The sequence below is a fragment of the Fukomys damarensis genome, unplaced genomic scaffold, assembly GCF_012274545.1.
Source record: "Fukomys damarensis isolate Sample0158 unplaced genomic scaffold, DMR_v1.0_HiC HiC_scaffold_38, whole genome shotgun sequence".
NCBI lineage: Eukaryota > Metazoa > Chordata > Mammalia > Rodentia > Bathyergidae > Fukomys > Fukomys damarensis.
In genome coordinates this window covers 25,861,691-25,886,090 of record NW_022900950.1, presented here as the reverse complement: position 1 = coordinate 25,886,090, position 24,400 = coordinate 25,861,691, and the positions used below count along the sequence as shown (strand labels likewise).

The 24,400-nt window shown below is 41.1% G+C and overlaps 2 pseudogenes; one reads left to right on the top strand and one right to left on the bottom strand.

Moving 5' to 3' along the window:
- The window catches only part of LOC104850518, a 22,496-nt pseudogene extending 701 nt beyond the window's left edge, over positions 1-21,795 (bottom strand).
- LOC109117512 lies at positions 12,225-13,056 on the top strand (annotated as a pseudogene).
- Positions 21,796-24,400: the final 2,605 nt, after the last annotated feature.

Below are 24,400 nucleotides of genomic sequence, written 5' to 3'. Positions count from 1 at the left end.
TTTTTTTTTTTTTTTTTTTTTTTTTTTTTTTGGTACTAGGAATCAAACTGCAGTCCTTGCGCTTAAGAGGCAGGTGGTGGAACCACTGAGCTAAATTCCTGCCCCTGGCAACTATATCAATATGGAAACTTTTTTGTGTTTGTTGGGCTAGGGATGGAAACCTACATGCCAGGCAAGTACTCTGCTATTGAGCTACATCTCCAGACCTCTTCTTCATTCTTTATTTTTACCATACAGTATTCCATTGAGAAAGTATAATCAAACTAATCTGATAGTTGTTTCTGATCATTTTCTATTATAGTGTTAGAATAAATGACCTTGTTACCATAGTTTATATATGTGAAAATAAATCTGCAGTGCAGATTCCAGGATGTGGAATTTCTAAGTTAATGATGTTCTTAAGGGTGTGTGTGTGCGTATGGTTTTTTTATTTTGAGACAGTCTTGCTAAGTTGCTAAATTGCCAGGCTTCACTCTTAACTTGAGCCTCCTGCCTCAGCCTCCCAGAGTGCTGGGATTTGGGTGTGTATCAGTATGGGTTGACTGCATTTGTGATTATTACTGCCAGATCTCCCTGTGTGGATATTAGGGTGCCTCCCTTAAGCCCTCCCGCACATTTTTTTTTCTTTTTCTTTTTTTCTCCTGCACATTTTGCTGGATGTGCCCCAAATGCCAAGGCTGACTCCTCAGTGGAGCCATTTCCCAGAGTTCTTTGCTGTGAGCAACTTTGGGAGATGAGGTTATATTTTTCTCAGGATAAAGCAGGTTTGGTCACTGCTTGCTATAGCTCTCAGCAAGATCCATCCCATGGGACTTGGAAGTGAGAGGAACTGATGCAAAGATGCAGATGCTCATGCTGCCTGCTGTGCTGTGAGAAATAAAGTCCTTTGTCTTAGATCCAGAAGTCTGTTGTCTTAGTTTCTAGGTAAAAGAGAAGCCATATAACTTACTAGCTGGAAAGTAGGGTAAGCCCAAATCCTAGACCTGAAACAGGTATCATGCAGTGATGTGCTCTTGTAGAATTAAACCTACGGGAGGATTTGCTTGCAGCCTACCAACCACACAATGTCTTAGCCTTTCTATTTTTTTTCCATTTGTTAGGTTAAAAAAAAAAGTTGATCAGTGTAATTTTCCCTGACATTTCTCTTATTTTGAAAGAAGGCAAGCATCTATCTGTGCTTAATATCCATCTAAGTAGCTATAAAAGTAATGATGCTAATTTTATGCTTTGAGTGTTGGTGCTTAATTCCTGCTTTACAGAATCCCAAAGGGTTTCCATCATTTTCCTTTTAGTCTACTCCTGCTCAGTTAAAGAGAGCTACTGCTCTTAGGCTTTTGGCCAGATACCAGTTTCCTGAGAGACTCCTGGACTGTTTCTGCTGGATACCGAGGGAAAGAAAGGCTCTGAATATAGCCTGGCCTGGCTTCAGCTTCTTTGAGTCCTGGCCAGATGTGAGTGGGGTCCACTAAGAAAGAAATAGCTTGCTCCATCTTCCTTCACATTTGTATGCTGTGTGTTTCTTGCTAAACCTAAATGCAAATAGTAAAAATACAAACATTGCTAACACAGCAAGCCCCTGAAACTTTTGTGGTCTAAACCATTTTTCAGTTGCCTTTATTTTTTTCTTTCTGTACAGTGCTGGGGATAGAGCTGACAGTTTTCATATATACTAGGCAAGAACTCTGCTCCTGAGATATATCCAGGCCCAAATGGCAAGTTTTCAAAATAGAGTTTATCCAATTCATGCTATTTCCTCCAGATATAATTTATAGCCAAATATAATGCTTCAGTTACTACCTTTTTTAATATTGACACAAAATTGTATTTATCCTGTGTAATGAGATGTTTTGAAGTATGTATAGAGGAGCAGTTACCTAATTAACATACACATCTCACATCTCAGTAACTTTTGGGGGACAGAATTTTGAGGCAGGGTCTCGCTTTGTAGTTCTGGCTGGCCTTGAATTCTCAACTATCCTGCCTCAGCCTCTTGAGTGCTGGGATTATAGGCATGCGCCACCACGCCCAGCACTAATGTTTTATATAAACTGTTAGCATAGTCATACAGACCTCTGCTGTTAAGTGCTTATTTGTAAACAGTACTGTGCTCAGCTTAGCGTTAGGTTTATTTTGTATTTTTGTTGTTTGTTTTCCTCAAAAAAATTGTACTTTTTATTTGATGTAGAGGAAAGACCTTTTGTATTCCTTTGTAATAAACACAATCTGAAGTTTTTTAAAAAAGCAACCAATATTAAAACAAGTTTCTGTGGAATTCTTGAATGTACTTTTATTAAGTGCTTAAGCATTAGTTTTGTTCAGCCTCTAGTTTTAGTCTCCGTAAAGTAGGATACAGTAATTATAGTAAAGGCACTATGACAAAATTCCACGAAACCAACAAAACTGGATGAAGAATTCATCATATATATATATATATGTATGTATATGTGAAACAATCAGTGGTATTTAGATGTTCATTGCATAGGATATTTGTAAAGGATATATTCTAAGACCTCAAATTCCAAATGTGAAATTACAAAATAATGTGTATATACTTTCACTTAGGCAGCGGAAATTTAAGTATTTCTGTGTACAACTTTACAAATTATCTGGCTTTCAACTGTCTACTTTCACTTGATAGCCACTTTTTAACAAAGAATTACTAATTCAAGAAGTTGTAAAAATAAGCAGTGATCAATGAACCACCTTAAGGTGCAGAAGAATTCACATTTCTGAGTCCTTTGCTTAAGTAATTAATTTGGGTAATGTTAGTTACTACAATTCAAATTGTTTCAGCAGTACCACAGACTTTCTAGGTGATCATGAATATTTGAAACTTGAATATTTACTCTGAGAACTCTCTAAGTCTCAGGTACATGGCTAAAATTTATAGTACAGCAGCCAGGGGTGTGGCTCTGGCACCATGCCTGCCTGGCAAGCACAAGGTCCTGAGTTCAATTTCCAGTGCCACAAAGATAAAATAAAATAAAATTCATATATAGGAACTGACTGATTCCTAGAGCAAAAGTCATATATTGCATACCACCAAATGAAACTGTCTAAGGCATTAACCTTTAGCAAATACTTTTAGATCTAAATATCTGTATTGAAATTTTTATAATATATACATACTTTTGCTTTCTGCAGTGGTGCCATATGACAGCATAATACAGCTGAACAATTTCTGCAAACTTCCATAAATAGTGCATGCTCCCCGAGGGCAAGAGGTAGGCTGGTCCCATCCACTACCAGCTCTTACTGAATCATGATCCTGTGTAATTCTGGCAAGCTGCTTCAACTGTTCAGCACATTTGTTGTCTGATTTCTGGCTAATAAGTTCAAGGATGTTCATAGTTCTATGAAAAGGTCCACATGATAAAATCACACTAACAGTGGTTTCATGTTTATCTCCAGCAAGTACCCATACTTTGATACCACCTATTTTCAATTCTTCAATAGTTTCTCGAACGTTTACCTTGTAGTTTGTCTTTTGCTGTAGCTCCAAGTAATATCAGGTCTTCTGTATGAACTGGAAGACTTCAGCCAATTTCTCTTCCCATTGCTGCTAGGCAGTCCTGGCTTCAAAAAGGCATCTGTGTCTTCATACTCTTTAAGTCTAAACTATCTATAGGCTATACACAGAGTTCTTAGCCCTTTCAAAGCAAATTTGTCTACATAAATTCTGTTTTTCTCTATTTTTCCACTTATACAGTTAGGGAGACTTGATGATTCTGGTCCTTTTGCAAATAAAAGCTTCTCACGTGAACATGATTAAACAATTATATTTGTGATAGCCCAACTCCATCTTGTGCCTCAATGCCATTTTGTACCTGTGCTTGAACAAAGTGCTTGCACTTGAACAAAGCACCCCAAACCCCCACATCCTTGGCACTAAACTCGCTGTGGTTGCAAAATGTTTTGTAGCCCACCTAGTGTGTATGAAACTTCCTTGTGCCCCCCCACTAACCTGGCATCATTCTGCTTCTGTGAGACTCTGCTTGCTCTCCCCAGCTGAAAGCATGATTTAAAAGGAGAAATCAAACTGCTTCCCATTGCTGAGGAAACTTCTAGGTACTAGCCTTTCCTTGGCTGTTGGCTATAATAAATGGGCTCAAATCTGGCACAGAGTGTGGTACATCTCTACTGTTCAAAACTTGCTTGTCCATAACAACTGGAGGCCCCCACGAGATAGCCACACTGAGCAGACTGATCTCACTGTGATCCCTCCCATCTGTGGCAGCAAACTATAGGGGAGGCACCCCCTGAGAATTCCAGAGCCTTATAGTCTCACTGCCAACACTGAAGGGACTGCAGAGATGAATTACCCTCCAAATTTTCTGGAGCTCAACTGGTCTGGTAAGGATCCTTTTCTTTCTGGTGAGGAACAGTAGTCCTTGACAAAGGTGTTCCTGGGGCCCCTCCATAAGATTAGGATACTGACTGAGGTGGCTCCATGGTCTAGTTTGGTCTGGTCTGGCTGTAAGTCACCCAATCTGGTAAATCCCAGAGGAGAGGTTTGGAATGTCTTTAACCTCTGAATGACTGCTGTATGAAAGAATGAATAACTGGCAACAGGCAGTGCAAACAATAGACTGTTCCATCCCTATCCCATGACAAACGGGGATTCCCCCCTCAGAGCTGTGGGACTCGATTGGGGTTGTACTGTGGTTCCATGGACACATCTAAGAAAGGCCAAGTGGGTGCTCTTACAATGAGATAAACACACCCTAAAGCTTGGATGGTCCTTCAAGTGGCTGAGAGGCCTGAAGCCAGTTGACTGTGAGTGGTTCCTCCCAAAGAGAAACACCCCCTCCCTTTGTCTCGACATCATTCAAGGGTGCACCACATAAACACACCTTTTTATTTATGTCTGGATGCCCACACTGTCCCTAAACACATGGACCTGTCTTCTTTCTCATAATTGCAGCTGACCTCTTGCTGCCAGGACTCCCTTGCCTGCTTTCCCACCTGTCTTATTCTCCCCAGCACTGTCCCTTCTTTGCCTCACGTCATATTTTGGGACAGACCTCACTGGCTCTGACAAGGCCAAATTCTCTATCTTCTGGGCCGATATCCTTGGCACCCTTGACCTGAGGTTAATTGGCATAATGGAGGTGCCTTTCAGTTTTGGGACTGGTCCAACTTTGAGTCTCATTTTCTGGTCCATCTCTTTTCTCACCTTTCTGCCTTCCCTGTGTCCTGTCCATAGCCGAGCACAGGAGAATATTTAATTCAGTCAGTTCTCACTCATCTGCTTTTTATTGACATCTTGGGCGGCCCCTGCCTATATCCCCATCAGTGCTTTCCCTCTTGGGTTTCTGACTCCTTAAACCTAGTTTTGAGGACATCCTCTTACCATGGGTGGCTTTGTTGTCCTAAGGGCATCTTTTCCCCTTCCTTTGAACCTAGACCCTTGTTGACCTAGCAGTTGAGGCTGTGCTATGACCCTTAAAGGAGGAAGCATTTTGGAGCCTCTTCACCTTCCTCCAGTGGAAACATCGGTGCCTTCTGAGACTTTGATGTTGGTACAGGGGTCCTGATCCCTCCCTTTAATACCCAGTCAATGTACAGTCAGGTCCCTCTAATTGGTAATCCTTTGGATATCCTCTCCCTCATGCTGCTTTGTCTTCTTTTCTTTTTATTTTTTCTTGCAGCTCCTATTCATAAGTATCTCCTACCTGCTCTAAGTCTCTACCATGGGGTCATCTTCTTCAAAACCTGTTACACCCCTGGTCTACATGCTTAGAAAATTTTCCTCAGGATTTTCTGATGATTATGTAGTGAAATTGTCAAAGGACAAACTGCACTTTTTCTGAGCTTGAGTGGCCCTCTTTTGGTGTGGGCCAGCCCTTTGAGGGCTCCCTTGACCCTGCCTTGGTTCAAGCAATTTGGAAGGTTGTTACTGGGTCACCAGGACACCCCAATCAGTTCTCTTACATTGATTCCTGGTTTACTCTAGTGCAGCACCCTCCTCCATGGCTAAAGGCCTGTGCTGCAAAAGCCTATTCAAAGCTGCTTGTTTCCAAAAGTTGTTGTCCCCCTCACAGGTGGACTCCAGAGAGACAGAAAGCGGTTCTGCGGCAGTCAGATGCTGGGGAAGTCCTCCCCTGTCCACCTCCGTATGACCCTAGTTCATGCCTCCTCTCCTGTCCTGGCCCATCTGTCCCCAACTCCCTCATTTCTTCCTCTACTTCCCCTGTTACCTCTCCCCCCATATGAGAGCATCTCTGATCCTGGCAGGTGGTCACCACCTCCAGAAGACAGTCCAGAGACTCTCTTGTCTTTGAGAGAAGCCCCTCCTCCTGATGGGGCAGGACTGGGAACCCACCTGTTCCTGGTATATGTTCCCTTTTCCACTTCTGACCTCTACAACTGGAAAACCCAAAATACACCATTCGCTGAGAAGCCCCCAGTTCTGATTTCCCTGATAGAGTCTATCTTTAGGACTCATCTACTGACCTGGCATGACTGTCAGTAGTTGTTATTGACCCTGTTCACTGCTGAGGAATGGGACAGAATTAGGTTTGAAGCTAGAAAGCTCTTGTGGGGAGGGCACTCAGAAGAGGAGGCCCACAAATTGCTGAAGCAAGGGTTCCCCTCAGAGTAGCCTGAATGGGATCCAAATTGTTCAGGGGGGAGACAGGCTTTACTCACCTTTCACCAAAACTTGTCAAATGGGATTCAAGCAGCAGCTCAGAAACCCATAAATCTGTCAAAAACCACTGAAGTGACACAGAGACCAGAGGAGTCCCCTAGTGCATTCCTGAAAAGATGCAGAGCCTTCTAGGTTTATACCCTGTTCGACCCCTCTACTCCAGAGAACAATAGAGGTATAAATTTGGCTTATGTTACTCAGTCTGCACCTGATACTAGGAGAAAATTACAAAAATTGGAGGGATTTCCAGGAATCTCCTCAGCTGTTAGAAGTAGCTAAAAAACAATAGGGGATTCAGAAAAAGAAAAACTGGCCACAGCCATGGGTGAGCAGTCAGCAAAGAAACAAGCAAAGATCTTGGCAGCAGCCATCAGAGAGGACCCCATGGGAACCAACCCTGGGAAGCCCAAAGGGCGGGTGCCTAGAAAGCCAGGAGGACACCTGCCATTGGGCTGAAGTCAGTGTGCCTTTTGCAAGGAGGGAGAGCACTGGAAAAACGAATGCCCCTATAGGCCCTCTGCCAAAGTATTGTCTCTCCCCACATCCAGAGGAAAAGATTCAGACTGAGGAGACCAGGGCTCCTTCTCTCTTGGTCCTTGGGAGCCCATGGTAAATGAACTCGGAGGCCAACAGATCCTTTTCCTGATGGAGACTGGTACTGAGAGGTCAGTGTTTAAAACTTCCCCCGGAAAAGCTTTGATCACAAACCATTCCTATCCAAGGGGCCACAAGAGCAGTCCAAAATTGCCTGCTCACAAGTGAGTGACTGGTGAGCCTGGGATCAAAACAAGTTACTCATTCTTTTCTGGTAAGATTGCACCTTGCCCTTGCTGGGGTGAGACCTCCATAAGGTAAAGGCCACCATTTCTTTTAGTCCTACTGAGGCTCAGATGTCACACCCTTCATACCAACTGCCTTTGACCACTGCCCTGTCTGAGGAGTATCTCTTCTCGGGGGAAGGAAACTCAGAAGAAAAAAGCTAGAGCTTATTGGACAGACTTCAGGCAGAGTTTCCAAAGGTGTGAGCAGAAACTAAGCCACCAGGCTTGGCTGCCGACCAAGCTCCAGTGATAGTTGAGTTCTTGTTGACCACCACAACTGTACGAGTTTGACAATACCCCTCTTTCAGAAGGCCAGAGAGGAGATAGATAGTCCTTCATATTAAATGGTTGATGGACTTTGGGATGTTAACCCCCTTCAAGTCTCCATGGAACACCCCATTTCTATTGGTACAGAAACCAGGACATCAGATTACAGGCCGGTTCAGGACTTGAGAGAAGCTAACTGGTGAATGGTAACTCTGCACCCTACTGTCTCCAACCTACATACCCTCCTGAGTTTGCTGACTCCTGACCTTCATATTAAATGGTTGATGGACTTTGGGATGTTAACCCCCTTCAAGTCTCCATGGAACACCCCATTTCTATTGGTACAGAAACCAGGACATCAGATTACAGGCCGGTTCAGGACTTGAGAGAAGCTAACTGGTGAATGGTAACTCTGCACCCTACTGTCTCCAACCTACATACCCTCCTGAGTTTGCTGACTCCTGAGATATAATATATATGTATGTATGTATGTATGTATGTTAGATTTCAAGGATGCTTTTTCATTGTACCCCTTGCCCCAGCTAGCCAGCCTATCTTTGCTTTTGAGTGGACTGATCCAGTTTCCAGTGATTCTTGCCAGCTCATCTGGATTGGCTGACTCAAGGATTCAAAACTTCACCCACCCTGTTCTATCCAGAAGGACTTGGTGAGTTTTTGATCCCACAATCCTAACTTCACTCTGCTTCAGTATGTGGATGATTTGTAATTAGCTGCTACTAGCTATTCAGAATGCCTGCAGGGGACACAAGAGCTCCTTCAGCTACTAGAGGAGTTGGGCTACCACATCTCAGCCAAGAAAGCATAACTCTATCCCCCTAAAGTATCATACCTGGGGTATGAAATCTCAGAAGGAAGAAGAGCCCAGCCCAGGAAAAGGGCCATCCTCCAGATACCCACACCAACTATCAAGAAACAGGTATGAGAATTCCTAGGTGCAGCTGATACTGTCACCTATGGATACTTGGGCTTGCTGAGATAGTGAAACCTCTCCACTCTGCCCTGGGAGGAAATCAACCCTTAGAATGGGGAAATAGATGGAGAGGGAGCCTCCCAGAATCTGAAAAGAGCTTTGGTATCAGCTCTGGCTTTGGCACTACTAATGTTACAAAGCCTTTTCATCTATTCATCCATGAGATAAGAGGAATTGCTAAGGGAGTCCTAATGCAGTCATTGGGACCCTGGAAGCACCTTGTGGTGATCTCTCTAAAAGATTAGACCCTATGGCCTCATGATGGCCTTCTTGTCTTCAGGTGGTAGCCGCCACAGCTTTATTGGTATAAGAGGCTGGCTGATAAGCTGATCCTCAGACAGGACCTAGTTAGGTAAAGACTCTGCTCAAGGGGTCTACTAACAAATGAATATCAAATGTCCACCTCGCTCAGTATCAAAGCCTCTTGCTTCACCAGCCTCGCATAGTCTTCTCAGCAGGACAGGTTCTCAATCCAGCTACACTGATGCCAGATAATGACACTGACATCCCAATTCACGACTGTGAGGAGGTTCTGGACTAGACCTAGAGGGACCTTAACAGATACCCGCTTGGCTGAGGCAGATGCCACTCTTTTCATAGATGGAAGCAGCCTGGTTGTAAGCAAAGTACACAGGGCAGAAGCTGCAGTAACTACAGTTGATCAAGTCATTTGGGCCCAGCCTCTGCCAGAGAGGACCTCAGCCCAAAAGGTAGAATTGACTGCCCTGGCCAAGGCTTTGAGATGGGGAAAGGAAAAGAAGATAAATGTGTACATACACGGACAGTAGGTAGGTATGCCTTTGCTACTCTACATGTCCACACAAGCATCTACAAGGAAAGAGGGCTCTGACAGCTGCTGGAAAGTCTGGAAGGGACCCTACATGATTGTTCTCACAACACCCTCAGCTCTCAAGGTTGATGGAATCTCGAACATGGGTTCACCATTCTTAAGTCAAGTGGGCGAAACAGTGGACTGTTAAGCTGGGACCTGATCCTTTAAAGCTAAGGCTAGTCCAGTCATGATTGTGACACTTGTCCATATTGTCTTTGGGATATGAGGCTGAACTCTGGGGAATACAATGAGGAGAATTGTACTCCTTTCTCCTCACCTCTAGTTCAGGAGAAATTCTAAATAATGTCACTTTTGGTACCATCGGATCTCTGTAAATTTGAAGAGATTGGGGAAGCTACCACTATGAGTTGATAAACCTGGGAAGCTGTGACTTCTATGCATGTCCAGGGTTTAATCTATTTGAACAGCAGGGTTGTGGGTCCCCGGCTGACTTCTACTGCCCCAAATGGTGCTGTGTAAAGTTTGCCTCCTATAGTGGGGGACAAAACATAACTAATGATATCCTAGTTTGGAAACATGGGTGCTCAGTCACGATTCTGATACAAAGGCTCTGGGACTCTAAATGGGCCACAGAATGGAATTGGGGCTTCTGCTTCTGCTTCCTAGAGGACTAATTCCTGACTCAGGGGAAATCATTACCTTTCAAACCCAGCTGCTAAGATGAGCACTGAGACAGCCAGTAGGACCCTTAATGAAGGTAAAGGACCCCTTACTTGAGTCACCCTGTTATCCCTCCTTCCAAGCATCCACTCTTAGCTACCAATAAAGCAGAACCCTGCATGTACTGCCTCCCTCCCTATTCTCCATGCAGGGAGTCATCCACACTATGTTAAACCTGACTCAGCCAGACATGGCACAGGACTGTTGGTTCTGTCTAAAAGCAAAGTCTCCTTATTATGTGAGTGTGGGAGCCTTGGGCCCAATCAAAGCCTCAAGTACTGCCTTATCATGCACTCTGCAAAGGGCCTCTTGAAAATTGGTGAAGTTTATGGGAATGCAACCTATCTGGTGACTTCTTATGATATGAGTGACTCCCCTTTCCATGCTGTGTGTAGCCAAACTGTGACTCTGGAGATCTTGAAGGCTTATTTTGCCCCTAATGGCACTGGGCTAGCTTGTACCTTGGAACACTAGGAGTGTTAGGATTCCTGAGGGAGATACTAGATCTGAAGTCTTGTGCATCCTGGTGTGAGTTCTTCCTCAAGTTTTTGTGTATGAAGGACCACAGGGATGGGATTTCATAGCACCCCCAGGACTATACAGACAGAAGTGAGCAGCCCCCGTAGTCATTCCACTTTTGTTGGGATTAGAGGTAGCTGCCTCAGTGGCACTTGGAACTGCTACATTGGCTAGAGGAGAACTTGGACTCTCAGCTTTAGCAGAACTGGTAGACACTGACCTAGGAAGCCTGTAATATGCTGTTGAGAATTTTTACTCCCAAGTAGAGTCACTAGCTGAAATAGTCCTCCAGACTCAAAGGGGGCTTGATCTAGTGCTCTTTTCTCAAGGAGGATTATGTGCTGCTCTAGGGGAGGCATATTGTTTCTATGCCAACAAGTATGGTGTAATACATGATACCTTTCAAAAGGTCAAGGTAAATCTAGATAGATATCAGAAGGAAAGAGAATGTAAAAACTCATGGTATCATAACCTGTTCAGTAGAAGCCCTTGGGTAACTACTCTTATCATTGGACTGGCTGGTCCCCTCATCCTGCTTTTTCTCTGACTCTTGATTGCCCTTTGTATTCTTAAATGGATAATCAACTTTGTAAAACAGCACATAACCTCTGTTAAATTGATGCATATGAGATCCTACTACAATCCCTTGTATAACTTCCTGTCCAATCAAGAGGCCTTCATTGAGTCAATGCTTTGACATCATGCTAAGAGGAGTTGGGAATATAATAGCCAACCCAACTCCATCTCATGCCTCAATGCCTGTGCTTGGACAAAGCACCCAAACCCCCACATCCTGCTTGCCAGTAAACTTGCTGCACATGCAGGTTGTTTTGCAGCTCACCTAGTGAGCTACACACATAGTCTGTGTGACACTTCCTTGTGCCCCCCACTAACCTGGCATGGTTCTGCTTCTGTAAGATTCCGCTTGCTCTCTCCTGAAACCTCCCCAACTGAAAGCATGATTTAAAAGGAGAAATCAAACCGCCTCCCATTGCTGAGGAAACTGGGCACTAGCCCCTCCTTGGCTGCTGGCTATAATAAACAGGCTCAAATCTGGTACAGAGTGGTACAGTGCATCTCTATTGTTCAAACTCTCTCATCTATAACACATTCATTCTCCTACTACGTTAATCAAATTCCAGAACATGAAGCAGTTTGTACTGTTCCAGTTTTCCAAGTATTTTAATTTCCATAATGTCTTCAGAATTGCCAACAAATACAATGCCAATTCTTGCAGCAGCTTCCACTAGAGACTTTTTGTCTGAAGAAGATGCATAGTTCTCCATTTGGGAGGACACCAGTTTGGACTGCCAGAGTCCATCACAGATGTCACTTTGAACATTGCTGATCTTCATGGTGTGGCAGAGACTGACTGCTTTGAAGAAGAGATAATGTTCTTTAATTAGATCAGCCTCATTTTCTAGACTGGTACTAAAAGCTTCTTCCTTGGGAAAACACAAAATGGCAAATGACACCGTTTCAGCGGGAGGGGCTCGAGGCCCCTTGGGCCCAGGCATGGGAGCCTGAGGCAGCCTCCACAGCTGGGCCAAGTCCATGGCTGTGGAGATCATGGCGATAAGGTGGATGACAAGTTGGGTCACAAAGTTGGGTGGGCTGATCAAGGACATGAAGATTTTCCTTGAAGGAAATTTATCTCTGCTCCTTCCTTACCTATCAAGGAGTCTGAGATTATTGATCTTTTCCTGGGCACATCCTTCAAGGATGAAGTTCTGAAGATCATGCTGGTGCAGAAACAAACTCATGCTGACCATCAGACCAGATTCAAGACATTTGTTGCCATTCGGGACTACAAAGGTCACATTGGTCTGGGTGTAAAGTTTTCCAAGGAAGTAGCCACTGCCACTTGTGGTGCAGTCATTCTGGCCAAACTCTCCATTGTCCCTGTGTGGAAAGGCTATTGGGGTAACAAGATTGGCAAGTCTCACACTGTCCCTTGCAAGGTGGCAGGCCACTGTGGCTCTGTGTTGGCGCATCTGATCCCTGATCCCAGAGGCACTGGCATTTTGTCAGCCCATGTACCTAAGAAGCTGTTGCTGATGGCTGTTTTGATGACTGCTACACCTCTGCCAGGGGCTGCACTGTTACTCTGGGCAACTTTGCTAAGGCTGCCTTTGATACCATCTTCAATACCTACGGCTACTTGACCCCGGGCCTCTGGAAAGAGATTGTGTTCACCAAGTCTCCCTATCAGGAGTTCACTGACCATCTTGTGAAAACTCACACCAGAATCTCTGTTCAGAGGACTCAAGCTCCAGCAGTAGCTACAACATAAGGGTTTCTACAGAAGAAAAATAAAAATGAATGAAATCTGTCAAAAAAAAAAAAGGACTGGTTCTAAAAGAGGAACTTCTTGTAAGATAGGCTAAGCTACTAAGGGAGGATAAACCACTAAGATAAGTTCCCTTTTAAAGAATCAGGTTTTGGTCCTTCAGGTACAAGTCTACCATTGATTTCTTGGTATTTTATGCCATTAATTAAACATTTACAGAACTGCATCTCATTTTCTGTCAGTGTTCCAGTTTTATCTGTAAACATATAGTCCACCTGTCAAAGTTTTTTCCTTCAGATCAGGAATATTGACTTGAGCTCTCTGAAATTTTTTTGGGGGGGTACTGGGAATTTAACAACTTGAGCTTTCTGATCTGATTCCTCATGATAGATATCAAGAGCCCAGATAATAAAAAATGATCCAAGAAATTTCTGAATTTCATTGTCTTTTTTTTTTTCTTGTAGTACCAGGGATCAAACTCAGGTCCTTGAGCTTGCGAGGCAGGCACCAGAACCACTGAGCTAAATCCCTGGCCTGCATTTCAACTGGGACATGTAATGAAATTGGAATGATGAAACTGCAGAGCATCAGAAAACAAAGAAATCAGATATAAATCTCAGAATCTTACTACTACTTCTTTGGTGGTTATACCAAGGTTTATCCCATTTTTCTTCAGCTTGTCCTGTATATTTCAGGATAGTACTTATTAGATAAATTGTCAAAAATGTGTTCATTGATTTTTTTTTCCACAGTGGGATCTTTTCCGTGACTTGATCTTATAATTTAATGCCATCTTAATTTCCATTCTGGTGTATACAGCAACACCAAAAATTTATCTCATGTATTTTAATCTGGCTCCATGAAATAAGAGATTCTCTGGGCCTGGAGGTCTTAAAATTTCTTCCATTTGCTGAGTTATTATCATTCATCCCATGAATCTGTAGGAGTCTGCTTCTGGTTGCTGGCATTCTATTACAGCTACAAGACTGTCCAAATTGGCAACTGCCTGTAATACTGCTGTTTCTGGAACTGCCAATGTATCTTTAAATTTATTTCTCCATTCACTCTAGCGGTTGTAATGTGACATGAACCATCAAGTTGATCCAAGGAAGAAGCACCAACTCTGCAGGGAAGATTTCATTTTTGACTATTTGAACAATATCACCCAGCTGAATGTTTTTTGATCTAGTTTTTACAGGGCCACCACTTTGAGCAACATAAACAGGATATCCACTTACTTCATTATCTGAGTTATGTCATAACCATTGTTCATATCCATGCTCTATGGTGGTTACTGTTATCATAAAGAATAATGGAACTATTTACTGGTAATTGGTATCAATTTGAACCAAAAATACAATAAGAAAATTAAGGTTTGCCACTCTTCGGCAGTGTTCAAATAAAATTTTTGGAACAAAATTCCACACAGTATACTTTAGATGAAAGTATCTGATTATCTATAAATTTCTGAGGTGTATAAAGGCCATTCTGAGGAAACCTGTTTGCTATGTAAGTAGTTCTTGTGTCACTTATATGGGTGCATCAAAACCCAGGTACTGCCAGACTCAGTGCCACATGCCCTGCTATCCCCAGTGGGGCTGCAGGTGGAGTTTCAGGAGCCACAGGGGCAGCAGGCGGTGAGGCCCAGGTGTTGCCCAATATGGCACAGCTGAGTCTGTGCTGCATGCAGCTGCCTTCACGATTGCAGTAGATTTATTTTGCTTCCCATATGTGGGAAGTTTCAGCCATTGTTTCATCCAGAGCACTTTGATTCCCTTGCTCCCTTCCTCTTTCTGTACTCCAGTGGTACAAAAATAGATCTTTTGTAATACCAGAGGCTCTTTTTTATTTTTAATTTTTTCCACTTTCTTTCATTTTATCAGCATAGAAAAGCAACTGAGGCAATTCACTGGGTAGCATTACAAAAAATCCCCTAGTGATGAATAGCACTAATTGATATTCTTTTATTTTTTCAATAAGTTTATTGGTACATTTTAGGCATACAATACAATCACATTCATCATTGGGAACTTCTACCTTTGCATGACATAACTTGGTTCTTTTTTCCCCATTCCCCTGCCCTCCCTTCAACCCCTCCACCACTCCCTATTTACAAAGACTTTGTTTCTATTTTTTTCTTTTCTCATTTTTTTTCTTTTCTTTCTTTCCTTTCCCCTAACCCTCCTACTTCCTCTACCCCATCAGTCCTTTTCTTCCTATTTCACATTATCAGTTATACATTTGGATCCTTATTTACACTTTTAGTTTCTCACACAAAAGAAAATATTTGGTATTTACACATGTGTGTCCTATTTATTTCACTTAAAGAGTATGGCTTCAATGTGTATCCATTCAGCTATAAATGTCTCTAGTTTCTCATTCCTTACAGCTGAGTAGTACTCCATTTTACTTAAAAAAACACCCACATTTTCTTTATCCACTCTCCAGTTGATGGGCAACTGGGCTATCTTCAGACTGTGTCGCTATGAACATGGGTGCACATATATCACTATTGAATGATTCTTTTGGAAAGATACCCAGCAGAGGAATAGCTAGGTCAAGTGGGACCTCTAATCCTAGTTATTTGAGGTATCTCCATATTGATTGCCACAGTGGTTGCACAAATTTGCACTCCACCAGTGGAAAAGGGTTCCTTTCTCCCCACAACCCCACCAAACAACATTTGTTATTGGTTGATTTCTTGATAGCAGCCATTCTCTCTGGGGTGAAGTGGAATCTCAGTGTTGTTTTCATCTGCATCTCTCAAACGACCAGTGATCTTGAACATTTTTGCTTATGTTTATTTGCTGCTTTTACTTGTTTGTCTGAAAAATGTCTGCTCATTTCAGATGCCCATTTTTGAATTGGGTCTTTATATTTGGGGGGGGTCTGATTTTTTTTAAATTCTTTATATATTCTAGATAGTACTCCTTTGAGAAACAGCTGATAAAAGTTTTCTCCACATTATAGGTTGTCTCTTAGCTCTATTGGTGATTTCTCTTGCAGTGCAGAAGCTTTTTAGTAAGATGAAATCCCAGTTGTTGATTCTTTGTGCTAGTTTCCATGCTACTTGAGGTTTTATTCATAAAGTCTTCTTATGCCAAAGTCTTTGAGAGTTTTACCTAATTTATCTTCCAGCAAGTTTAATATGTCTGTTTTAATATTTAGATCTTTAATCCACTTCAATTTTAGTTTAGTGCATGGTGAAAGATATGGGTCTAATTTTAATCTTTGGCAGGTTGAAATGCAGTTTTTCCAGCACTATTTATTACAGATGGTATCTTTCCTCCAGTGAGGATGTTTGTCTCCTTTGTCAAAAATGAGGTAGCTGATGTCCAGAGGTGTTTTTGTATCTTGTAATCTATTCCACTGATCCTCAGGTCTGTTTCTTTGTCAATACCATGCCATTTTATCTAAGTAGCGTTGTGGTATAGTTTCAAGTTGGGGATTGTGATACCCCCACCATGTCTGTGTTACCTAGAATGGCTTTTGCTGTCTAGGTCTCTTCTGATTCCAAATGAATTTTTTGGATTGTTTTCTCTAGTTCTGTGAAATATACTGTTGGGGTTTCAATCAGGAATGCATTAAATCTATATAGCAGTTTTTGAAGTATGGCCATTTTCACTATATTGGTTCTACCTAAACAGGAGCAACAGATGTCTTTCCATTTTCTTATATCCTCTTTGATCTCTTTTTTTGGAGTGCTGCAGTTTTCAATGTAGAGGTCTTTTTCTTCCTTCATTAAATTGATTCCCAGATATTTCATTTTTTTGGATGCTATTGTTTACCTAAGTTCTCTCTTAGTGAGTCTGTTATTTGATTACCTAATTTCTCTCTCAGTGAATCTGTTATTTGTGTACAAGAAGGTTATTGATTTTTGAGTGTTGTAAACCTTGTATCCAGCTACTCTGCTGAATCTGTCAATTACTTCTAGAAGCCTTTTGGCAGTTTTTTTGGGTCTTCTATGTAGAGTATCATGTCATCAGCAAATAATGAGTTTAACTTCTTTCTTTCCTATCTTTATTCCTTTAATTTGTTTTTCTTGTCTAATTGCTGCCACTAATGCTTCCAGAATGATATTGAACAGGAGTGGTAATAGTGGACATCCTTGCCTTGTTTCTAATTTTAGCATGAAAGTTTTCAGTTTTTGACTATTTAGTATGATGTTGGCTCTTGGTTTTTCATAGGTAGCCTTTATCAGGTTGAAACAACGACCGCCTATTACAATTTTCTGTAGTGTTTTATCATGAATGGGTGTTGAATTTTGTCAAATGCTTTTTCTGCATCTATTGAGATGATCATATGATTTTTGTCCTGGCTCTGTTAATACAGTGTATTACATTTATTGATTTACATATGTTGAACCATCCTTGCATCCCTAGGATAAATCCAGCTTGGTCAGATGTATGATCTTCTTGATGACCTTCTGTATTCTGTTTGCCCATATCTTATTGAGGATTTTTGCATCTATATTCCTTAGGGAGATCGGCCTGTAGTTCTCTTTTTTGGTGGGTCTTTCTCTGCTTCTAGAATCAAAGTTAACATGATTTCAGAAATGAATTTGGAAGTATTGCTTCCCTTTCAGTTTCACTGAAGAGCTTAAGGAATAGTGGCACTGGTTCTTCTCTAAATACCTTGTAGAATTCATCAGTGAAGCCATCAGGACCTGGCCTTTTCTTAGTTGGTAAATTTTTAATTCCGTTTTCAATTTCACTGATTGTAATTGGTTTGTTTAGAATTTTTATATCTTCTTTGTTTTGCATTGGTAATTCATATGTATCTAAGAATCTGTCCATTTCTTCTGTGTTTTCCATTTAATTAGAGTACAAGTTGTTTAGGTATTGATGATCCTCTGGATTTCTGTTAGATCTGTTGTGACTTCACCATTTTCATTCCTAATGGCATGGATTTGGACCTTTTATTTCCTATTTTTGTGAGATTGGCTAAGGGTTTATCAATTTTATTTATTCTCTCAAAAACCAACTCTTTGATTTGTTGATTTTTTTTCTATCACTCTCTTAGTCTCCATTGCACTGATTTCTGTTCTGATCTTTATAATTTCCTCCCTTGTATGAGCTTGGGGTTTGTATTGTTCTTCTTTTTCTAAGAGCTTGAGGTTCAACTTTAGGTTGTTTATATAAATACTGTTTTCCCAGTATGGGCATTCACTGCTATGAATTTTCCTCATAGAACTGCTTTCATTGTGTCCCATAGATTCCTGTATGTTGTATTGGCATTATCACTTAATTGAATAAAATGCCTAAATTCTTCTTTAGTTTCTTCTGTGACCCATTGGTTATTCAAGAGATTTTTACTCAATTTCCATGTGTTTGTAGAGTTCTTGCTGTTTCATATGTTACTGATCTCCAGTTTAATTGCACTATGGTCTGATATTATACAGGGGATAACTTCCATTTCCTTGCATTTACTTAAACATGTTCAGTGAGCTAGAATGTGGCCTATGTTGGAGAATGACACCTATGTATCTGAAAAGAATGTAAATTTTGATTTTGTGGGGTGGAACACTCTGTAGATGTCTACTAAGTCCATTTGTTCAAAGTCTTGGTTCAGTTCTAGTATTTCATTGTTGATTTTTTTTGTCTAGATGATTTGTCTATTTGTGACAGTGGGGTACTGAGGTGTCCCACTGCAAATGTATTAGTGCTTATTTGATTTTTCATGTCCATTCAGATTTGTTTTGTATAGTTGGGAGCATTAATACTTAGTGCATATATATCTATGATTATCATCTCTTCCTCTAGGATTGTTCCCTTTACAAGGATATAGTGAATTTCTTTGTTTCTGTTAATTAGTTTGGGTTTGAAATCTACTTTGTCTGCAAATAAGGTAGCTACCCCTGCTTTTTTCTGAATTCCTGCTGCATAGAAATCTGATTTCCATCCTTTTACGTTCACTCTATGGATTTCTTTTTGAATTAGGTATGTTTCTTGTATACAGCATATTGTTGAAATTTCTTCTTAATCCATTCTGCCAGTCTCTTTCTTTTGATTGGTGAATTGAGGCCATTAATATTGATGGTTATAACTGATGTGTATTGACTTATCCTTGTCATGTTATTTTCCTGTTGTTGGCTCTTTTATTTTTTATTCCCCCACCCCTTTAATTTCTTACCTTGCCTGATGGCTTTGCTCTACTGGGCCTCATGGTGTTGTGATCTTCATTGCCTTTTTCTAGGATATTGTTTAGAATTCCTTATAGTGCACCTTTAAGGTGTTCATGAAGTTTCTCAGGTGTTCTTTGTCATGGAAGTATCTTATTTCCCCATCCATTTTCAAAGAGAGTTTTGGAGGATACATCAGCCTAGGTTGGAGATTGTTTTCTTTTAGGGCTTGAAATACCTCACTCCAGGCTCTCCTTGACCTGAGTGTTTGTGTTGAAAAGTCTTCTGTGATTCTGATGGGATTTCCTTTGCATATTATTTGTTTCTTTTCTCTAACTGCTTACAGTATTTTGTTTTTCTGTGGTTTTCTGGGATGTTGACTATTATATGTCTAGGTGTAGATTTTTTTAAAATTAGGGCTATTTGGAGTGCTATATGCCTCACTTATCTGTATGTTAAATTCTTCCCCTCTGTTTGGGAAGTTTTCTGTCATTAACTCTGTGAACAGTTTTTTAAAAAAAATGTCATTTGTACTTTCTTCTGCTTTTTCATGGACTCCTATTAGTCTTATATTATTCTTCTTTGCACCATCTAGGAGCTGCTGGATCAATTTCTCATGGTCCCTTACTATTTTTAAGAGGTTTCTCTTTTCATGGTCACTAACCACAATCCTGTCTTCTATATCTGATATTCTATCTTCACATTGGCTTGTTCAGCTGTGAAAACTTTCAGTGGAGTTTTTTTATCTCCTGGATATCTGTTTGGATCTGTTTTGTGTATTCCATTTCTTTCCTATGCTGGATATTCAAGGTCTTGAGCTTCCTTATTTATTTATTTATTTATTGTCTGTTTCTGTTCTAGAGTCTCTAATCATGTCTTTCATTCTGCTCAACATCTCTGTAGTTATCTTGGAAATTATTTGTGTTTTGAATATTTCTAGAGCCTCATTCATCTGTTTTGTTACTTTCTGTGTTATCAGTTCAAGGTGTCCAGGTGGTTGATGATAAGATTTTTCCACTTCATTTTTCCCCAGAATTTGCCTTTGGTGGAAGTCTGAGTTTGTGTCTTGCTTAGGTGTCTTGTCATTTCTATTTTTGTTCATGGTGCTGTTTTTGCTTAATTTCTGGGTTGATAGTTGAATATTGCTTATTGTAAGTATCTTTGTGCTTGTATTTAGAACCCTTATGTAATGATTGCTTCTCAGAGGTGTCTTCCAGATATAGCTGGTCTTTATGTTTTGAGTCCCTAATGACTCTTAGGCAATCTCATTCACAGTATACCAGGAAGGATAACTGATTAGATCAATCACAATACCTTAGCCCAAGTGATACAATCAGGAACAACAATAACATCAAGCACAGCTTAGAAAATGGCAATTTGAGATAGCTATTAATCTATCATCCTTAACCATGTGAATTAAATCAAAATTGAGGACCAGCCCAAAATATGTTTATAGTGAATAAACTCTTCAATATAGCAACTTTACCCTTTGGTCTGAGGACTTAGCAGTTTGGGAAGGAGGGATAGATAGAGAGGTAGAAGGATAGGGAAAGTTAAAATAAGGCCAGAGGACACAGGAAGATCATGCAAACTTTGGAAAACTGTTGAATACAAAGGGAAAAGAGAATGAAAGGAACAAAGACAAGAACAGAAGAAATTAACAGCAATAGGGAAACTAGAAACTCTATTCACTTTCCTATAAATTTAATGACAATTGAGAGAAGCAAAAAGAGAGAAGAAAAGAAAAAAAAAGTCTGAATTAGGAAAGGAACAGGAACAAAAAGGGAGATGAAGAACAAGGTGGGACAGAGATGGGGGGGAGAGAGAGAGAGGAAAATGACTTTGAAAAAATAAAAAAATTAAAATAATGAAGTAAGCAAGCTAACCAGAAACACACCCTAATAGCCTGTGCCTGAATTTTACCCTTCTTCCTCCCTAAGATTGCTTGTTTAAAGTGATTAATTAACTAGCACATGGCTTACTCTGTGGTGGGGATCAAAGGACAGGACATGTCTTGTCTGTGGTTAAGAACAAAGGACAGGATATGTTATACTGTGACCCTGACCATAAGGATAGAAATTTCCTACCAGATCCCACAAATCAGATTTCAATCTAACTTGCAATCTGCTTCTGTGCCCCTGTGCTTGCTCAAAGATGAGATCATGATATTCTATTGTGTGGTTTTCCCCCTTAAAAACTGAGCTTCCCTGCTTGATCAGTACCAAAGGGAGTTTAGAGAAACAAGCTTACCTTTGGTCACCAGCTATAAAGGACTTTAATTTGGACACATTTTGTGGCATGATTCTTTTCACTGAAGTGGCTATAACAATAAGAGAAAAAATAACTTTAAAAAAAATAAAGGGCCTCCTTCAGGTTATGTCTCTGCTGTCACAATAAACAATTTGGGCAGCAAGGTGTAGACCTAAGTCAATTAGTATCAGCAAGCCAGCCACAGTTAACTGAGATTCAGGCTGATTCCTGGCTGTAAGGCCCAAGTTGAGCTCCCTGAACTTTTGCTGGGTTGAATTTGGCAAGGTTCTACTGCAGGTTCTAGCTGCCCTTTCCCTGAAGTTAGTCCAGGTTCCAACAGGAGGTGATGATCCCTCCAACTTACCAACCATGGTGATCTGGTGTGCCTTTATTGCAGAGGTTTTCTTCACTTTCCCAGTGGTCTTCAGTTTTCATCAAGGAGCCTCAGAGTGGCCCTCTCTCTGTTGTTCACATCTGTTGTATCTTCTGGAGCTCAGAACAATTGCCTTTATAACTCTATGCATATCTGTGGTGTGGATTCAGGTACCACAGAGGTACAGAGGCACAGAGGTGTGAGGTTACGGAGGTGGGGGTGTGGGGACCAGAAGGGGGCAGCCCAGAGGTACTGATGGTGGCCCAAGCAACTGGGCTCCTTGGAGGCCTCGGGGTGGTGCTACTGGAGACCTGTGGGGTTTGGCTCCTGGGAATAGTGATTGATATTCTAAACAGGTATCAATCACCTGGGTGGGGGGACCAATATTGTCCAAGAAAGACCCCTGACCCACTCCTTATTAAACATCCTTGCTCATTCCTTGAATGCTTGCTATGTGACTTACTTTCTCCATTGAATCCCAATTTAATGAGTATTACCTATACAACTATATTTGTCATAATCTTATTAATTGTTCATAGTTTTGTCCACTTTGTTATTTCCCATTGGATCCATAGTACCTAAGTGACTATACTTGAATTCTTACTACTTGACTGTAGTTTTGGCCCACCTTGAATCTGCCTTACCTTGTGGCTTTGCTCCATAAAAATCCCTTGGGAAACAGGGTCCCTGGCCAACCCACTTACTGGTCACCATTCTCTCTCTCTCATAAACAGAAGCTATCTTTCCCTCAATAAATTATTCCTACTCTTACCTCTATTGTTTGTAGGGAACAGGGAAAGGGGACATTATTAGAACCTCTCAGTAGGTCCTAGTCTCCTTCTAGCCTTGACAGCACAAGACAAATTAACTTATTAGACAGAAAAGATAGAAAAAATGATACCTAGAGAAGCTGAGCTTTGGAACTGATTAATGCTGCTCTGGGCAGCAAATACAAAACCTCCAAACTTGCCACCTTTTATTCAGTACATCAGGAGAAACAAGTGTAACAGATAACTCAAGGGACAGCAGCAGCAGCCTAAAGGAGGTGAAAAATCCTAGAACAATGAGGAACTATGCAGATGAAGATTTTGTTCCTCCTGGAATGTCTTCAGCAGGTGTAATCTAGTCCTGGAGCATCACATCATCACCAGACTGTTGAGATAGCTGTGACCAGAGGCCAAAATGGAGTTATGTCTCAACATGCCATTGCTGTAGACAGGAGAAATAGGACTAATCATAATTTTAATTGTGAAATGATTTTTGCCCCAAATTATGTAGAATTGCTCCCAACAATTGTTCCTAGAATTCATTCTTTAATTTTAGAGATCATGAACTTGAGTTTCAGACATCTAGTATGTTTGGGAGTTACATTCCCTCCCCTTATATCAACTTGCTGCTCTAAATCAAGCTGATCCAAAGTTGAAGTCTGGGTGGCAGGCAATTCAAATGGTCCGTGCAAAGGAGGAAGAGGGCTGAGCAGAAGGCTATCAACTTTGTTAGTGCAGGTAGCACAGTTGGGTTGGGAGACTACTTGCCTCCACCCATTTATGTTTGGGAAACTCACCAGGACCAGTCCTCCTTCCATTGTTCTGAGAGAAGTTGAAAATAAAACACTAAAGATTCAGGACCTCTCCAAAGCTCTGCATCCAAACACATGCATGTTAGATCTCATTGCCTGACCTTCAATAACCTTTTTCCCATTCAAACTTGATAAATATAGACAGCATCTCGCATATGTAATTTAATCAGAGTGAGCTCTGGGACATGCATGCACATTGCAAGCCCATGAGATTATTGTACATAGGTAAGTTAATTAGATATCTTGTAGGCAGTTAGAAAGGGCCAGCACACAAGGAGCCAACATGGAGGACAACTGAACCAACATGGAGGATAGTAGAGGAACCAACACAGGATAATCAAGATACATTCACTGAAAGCCAGCATGTGCTTCCCCTAAGGATGAATAGCACTGATTGATAGTCTAAATAGGTATCAATCACCTAGGTGAAGGGCAAAGATCTTCCAAGAAAGATCCCTGACACACCCCTTTCCACCAAAAATCCTTGCTCATTTCCTTGTATGCTTGCTACATAACTTGTTCCCCCATTGGATCCCCATTTATTTGATATTACCTAGTGAATATATTTGTCATAATCTTATTACTGCTCATAGTTTTGTCCTCCTTGTGATTTCTCATTGGATCAAATATTACTTAAGTGACTGTATTTGTAATCTTACTAGTTGACTATAGTTTTGTCCCACCTCAAAACTGCCTCACCTTGTGGTTTGTCCCATAAAACACCTTTTAGAAGTTGGGTGAGCAGTCAACCCACTTTCCAGTCCCCCTTCTGTCTCTCTTAGACAGAGGCTATCTTTCTCTCAATAAATTTTTCCTACTCTTAACCTTCGTTGTTCCTATAATTCATTCTTTGATTTTAGGGAACAGGAACTCGCACTTTGGATATCTAGCAGATTTGGGAGTTACATTCTTTCCCCCTATATCAAGATGATTTAGCACTCTGTTAATCATTCCTGTCAGTCAGAGACCTAATGAGAGGCACCTGGGCTGGGGTGCTTTTTTTTTTTTTTTTTTTTTTTTTTTC